The 5,710-nt window shown below is 39.9% G+C and overlaps 1 non-coding gene across 1 annotated transcript; it reads right to left on the reverse strand.

The window, feature by feature from the left end:
• Nucleotides 1-449: 449 nt before the first annotated feature.
• LOC130947907 (small nucleolar RNA R71) lies at nucleotides 450-557 on the reverse strand. Its single transcript, XR_009072859.1, has one exon. It is a non-coding gene; the product is annotated as a small nucleolar RNA R71 (small nucleolar RNA).
• Nucleotides 558-5,710: the final 5,153 nt, after the last annotated feature.

Here is a 5,710-nt window from a genome sequence, read left to right on the forward strand (position 1 = left end):
CTGGAGAGGACCTGACAGAAATTTTCAAAAAAGAAGAAGACATGGCAGCCGAAAATAATAATAACAATGCCAACAATGCAAGGAAGGTGCTTGGTGACTTTACTGTACCAACTTCCAATTTCTATGGGAGAAGCATCTCTATTCCTGCCATTGGAGCAAACAACTTTGAGTTTAAGCCTCAATTAGTTTTTTTGATACAACAGAGTTGCAAGTTTTATGGACTTCTATTGGAAGATCCTCATCAGTTCTTAGCTGAATTTTTGCAAATCTGTGACACTGTTAAGACCAATGGAGTTGATCCTGAGGTCTATAGACTTATACTTTTTCCTTTTGCTGTAAGAGACAGAGCTAGTATATGGTTGAACTCACAACCTAGAGATAGCCTGAACTCTTGGGAAAAGCTGGTCAATGCATTCTTAGCTAAATTTTTTCCACCTCAAAAGATGAGTAAGCTTAGAGTGAAAGTTCAAACCTTCAAACAGAAGGAAGGTGAATCCCTCTATGAAGCTTGGGAAAGATACAAGCAATTGATCAGAAGGTGTCCTTCTGACATGCTTTCAGAATGGAGCATCATAGGTATCTTCTATGATGGTCTGTCTGAGTTATCCAAGATGTCATTGGACCATTCTGCAGGTGGATCTATTCATCTGAAGAAAATGCCTACAGAAGCCCAGGAACTCATTGAAATAGTTGCAAATAACCAGTTCATGTACACTTCTGAAAGAAATCCTGTGAACAATGGGACAACTCAGAAGAAAGGAGTTCTTGAGATTGATACTCTGAATGCCATATTGGCTCAAAAAAAATTATTGACTCAGCAAGTCAATATGATTTCTTAGAATCTGACTGGATTGTAAGCTGCATCCAGCAGTAATAAAGAAGCATCTTCTGAAGAAGAAGCTTATGATCCTGAGAACCCTGTAATGGAAGAGGTGAATTACATGGGAGAACACTATGGATACACCTATAATTCTTTATGGAGAAATCATCCAAATCTCTCATGGAAGGACAAACAGAAGCCTCAACAAGGCTTCAATAACAATTATGGTGGGAGAAATAGGTTTGGTAATAGCAAACCTTTTCCATTATCTTCTTAGCAACAGACAGAAAATTCTGAGCAGAGCATCCCTGGCTTAGCAAACATATTTTCTGATCTATCCAAGGCCACTCTCAGTTTCATGACTGAGGCACGGTCCTCCATCAGAAATTTGGAGGCACAAGTGGGTCAGCTGAGTAAAAGAGTTACTAAAACTCCTCCTAGCACTCTCCCAAGTAATATAGAAGAGAATCCAAAAAGAGAGTGCAAGGCCATCCACACGTCCAACATGGCCAAACCTGTAGAGGAGGGAAAGGCAGTGATTCCCATTGAGGAAGACCTCATGGGACATCCATTGACCACTAGGGAGTTCCCTCCTGAGGAACCAAAGGAATCTGAGACTCATCTAGAGACCATAGAGATTCCATTGAACTTTTTATCACCATTCATGAGCTCTGAAGAATATTCTTCTTCTGAAGAAGATGAAATTACTACTGAAGAGCAAATTGCTCAGTATCTAGGAACAATCATGAAGCTGAATGCCAAATTATTTGGTAATGAGACTTGGGAGGATGAACCTCCATTGCTCATTAATGAACTAAACGCTTTGACTCAGCTAAAGATACCTCAAAAGAAACCGGATCCCGGAAGGTTTTTAATACCTTGCACCATTGGCACCATAACCTTTGAGAAGGTTCTGTGTGACCTGGGGTCAAGTGTAAACCTCATGTCACTTTCTGTAATAGAGAAACTAGGGATCTTTGAGGTATAAGCTGTAAGAATCTCACTGGAGATGGCTGACAAATCAAAGAAACAGGCTTATGGACTTGTAGAGGATGTCTTGGTAAAGGTTGAAGGCCTTTACATCCCTGCTGACTTCATAATCCTAGACACTGGAAAGGATGAGGATGAATCCATCATCCTTGGAAGACCCTTCCTAGCCACAGTAAAAGCTGTGATTGATGTTGACAGAGGAGAGTTGGTCCTTCAAGTGAATGAGGACTACCTTGTGTTTAAGGCTTAAGGATCTCCTTCTGTACACATGGAGAAAAAGCATGAAAAGCTTCTCTCAATACAGAGTCAAACAGAGCCCCCACATTTAAACTCTAAGTTTGGTGTTAAGAGGCCATCATCATGCTCTGAGTATCTGTGAAGCTCCATGAGAGCTCACTGTCAAGCTATTGACATTAAAGAAACGCTTATTGGGAGGCAACCCAATTTTTACTTATCTATGTTGAATTTCTATTTTCCACTGTTATTTTATGTTGTCTTTAGGATGATGATAATGTGGAGTCACAAAAACAAAAGCAAAAATAAAAAATAGCATTGAAAATAACACACCCTGGAGAATGAGCTTACTGGCGTTTAAATGCCAGTAAGGGTAGCAGAATGGGCGTTAAACGTCCAGTCTGGCACCATTCTAGGCGTTTAACGCCAGAAAAGGGCACCAGACTAGCGTTTAACACCAGAAAAGGGCACTAAGCTGGCGTTAAATGCCAGAAAGGGAAGAAAAGCTGGCGTTAAACGCCAAAAATGGGCAGCAACCTAGCGTTTAACGCCAGGATTGGCACTCAAAGGGGCGTTTACACGCCAAAATGGTGCAGGGATGAGAAATCCTTGACACCTCAGGATCTGTGGACCCCACATGATCCTCACCTACCTCAACTCACTCTCTCTCTTCTTCACACCTTCCCATAACACCCTTCCCCAAATATTCCTCACCAATCACCTCCATTTCTCTTCCCCATCACCTCTTCACCAATCACCTCCACCCACTCTTCCCCAACAACCCCACCCACCTCACCATTCAAATTCAAATCCTTTTCCTCCCAAACCCAACCCCTAATACACGAACCCTACCCTCTCTTTCCTCTCCTATATAAACCCCTCATCCATCCTTCAAATTCACACATCACAAACACTTCTTCTCCCCCTTGGCCGAACCACTCACAACTCTCCATCTTCTCCATTTCTTCTTCTTCTTCGTCCTTCTTTCTTCCTTTGCTCAAGGACGAGCAAACCTTTTACGTTTGGTATGGAAAAAGAATTGCTTTTTATGTTTCCATAACCATTTATGGCACATAAGGCCAGAGAAACCTCTATTAAGAGGAAAGGGAAGGCAAAAGCTTCCACCTTTGAGTCATGGGAGATGGAGAGATTTATCTCAAAGGTCCATCAAGACCACTTCTATAAAGTTGTGGCCAAGAAGAAAGTGATCCATGAGGTCCCTTTCATGCTAAAAAAGAATGAGTATCCGGAGATCCAACATGAGATTCAAAGAAGAGGTTGGGAAGTTCTCACCAATCCCATTCAACAAGTCAGAATATTAATGGTTCAAGAGTTCTATGCTAATGCATGGATCACCAAGAACCATGATCAAAGTGTGAACCAGAACCCAAAGAATTGGCTTACAATGGTTCGGGGGAAATACTTAGATTTTAGTTCAAAAAATGTAAGGTTGGCATTCAACTTGCCAATGATGCAAGGAGATTCACGCCCCTACACTAGAAGGGTCAACTTTGATCAAAGGTTGGACCAAGTTCTCATGGACATATGTGTGGAAGGAGCTCAGTGGAAAAGAGACTCCAAAGGCAAGCCGGTTCAATTGAAAAGGCATGACCTTAAACCCGTGAATAGAGGATGGTTGGAATTCATCCAACGCTCCATCTTTCCTACTAGCAACCGATCCAAAGTGACTGTAGATTGGGCTATCTGATCCAAAACATCATGATTGGAGAGGAAGTAGAAGTTCATGAGGTCATATTTCTAGAACTCTATGAGGTGGCTGACAAGACTTCCACTTTGGCCAGGTTAGCCTTCCCTCATCTCATTTGTCACCTATGCAATTTAGCCGAAATTGTCATAGAGGAAGACATCCTCATTGAGGAGGACAAGCCCATCACTAAAAAGAGGATGGAGCAAACAAGAGAGCCCACTTATGGACCTCAACAAGAGCATGAGGAAGTCCCTTATCAAGAAATCCCTGAGATGCCTCAAGGGATGCATTTTCCTCCACATAACTATTGGGAGCAACTCAACACCTCATTGGGAGATTTGGGTTCCAATATGGAGCAACTAAGGATGGAGCACCAAGAGCACTCCATTATTCTCCATGAAATTAGAGAGGATCAAATAGCCATGAGGGAATAGCAACAAAGGCAAAGAAGAGACATAGAGGAGCTCAAGCGTTCCATTGGATCTTCAAGAGGAAGAACTATCCGCCATCACTAAGGTGGACCCGTTCCTTGATTTCATTGTTCTTATCTTTCTGTTTTTTTATTTTTATGCTTCATGTGTTATCTATGTTTATGTCTTCATTACATGATCATTAGTGTCTAGTATCTATGTCTTAAGGCTATGAATGTCCTGTGAACCCTTCACCTTTCTTAAATAAAAAATGTGCCTAATTACAAAAGAACAAGAAGTACTTGAATTTCGAAATTTATCTTGAAATTAGTTTGATTATTTTGATGTGGTGGCAATACCTTTTCTTTTCTGAATGAATACTTGAACAGTGCATAATTTTGATAGTGAAGTTTATGAATGTTAAAATTGTTGGCTCTTGAAAGAATGATGAAAAAAGAAAAATGTTATTGATAATATGAAAAATCATAAAATTGATTCTTGAAGCAAGAAAAAATAGTGAATAACAAAGCTTGCGAAAAAAATGGCAAAAAAGAAAAAGAAAAAAAAAGAAAAAGCAAGCAGAAAAAGCCAATAGCCCTTTAAACCAAAAGGCAAGGGTATAAGGGATCCAAGGCTTTGAGCATCAGTAGATAAGAGGGCCCAAAGAAATAAAATTCTGGCATAAGCGGCTAAATCAAGCTGTCCCTAACCATGTGCTTGTGTCATGAAGGTCCAAGTGAAAAGCTTGAGACTGAGTGGTTAAAGTCGTGATCCAATGCAGAAAGAGTGTGCTTAAGAACTCTGGACACCTCTAACTGGGGACTTTAGCAAAGCTGAGTCACAATCTGAAAAGGTTCACCCAGTTATGTGTCTGTGGCATTTATGTATCCGGTGGTAATACTGGAAAACAAAGTGCTTAGGGTCACGGCCAACACTCATAAAGTAGCTGTGTTCAAGAATCAACATACTGAACTAGGAAAATCAATAACACTATCTTAATTCTAAATTCCTAGAGATGCCAATCATTTTGAACTTCAAAGGATAAAGTGAGATGCCAAAACTGTTCAGAAGCAAAAAGCTACTAGTCCCGCTCATCTAATTGAAGCTAAGCTTCATTGATATTTTGGAATTTATTGTATATTCTCTTCTTTTTATTCTATTTTGTTTTCAGTTGCTTGGGGACAAGCAACAATTTAAGTTTGGTGTTGTGATGAGCGGATAATTTATACGCTTTTTGGCATTGTTTTTAGGTAGTTTTTAGTATGATTTAGTTAGTTTTTAGTATATAATTATTAGTTTTTATCCAAAAATCATATTTCTGAACTTTACTATGAGTTTGTGTGTTTTTCTATGATTTTAGATATTTTCTGGTTGAAATTGAGAGACTTGAGCAAAAATCTGATTGAGAGGCTGAAAAAGGACTGTAGATGTTGTTGGATTCTGACCTCTTTGCACTCAAAATGGATTTTCTGAAGCTACAGATACCCAATTGTTGCGCTCTCAAATTCTTTGGAAAGTAGACATCTTGGGATTTCCAGAAATATATAA

The sequence above is a fragment of the Arachis stenosperma genome, chromosome 1, assembly GCF_014773155.1.
Source record: "Arachis stenosperma cultivar V10309 chromosome 1, arast.V10309.gnm1.PFL2, whole genome shotgun sequence".
Lineage (NCBI taxonomy): Eukaryota > Viridiplantae > Streptophyta > Magnoliopsida > Fabales > Fabaceae > Arachis > Arachis stenosperma.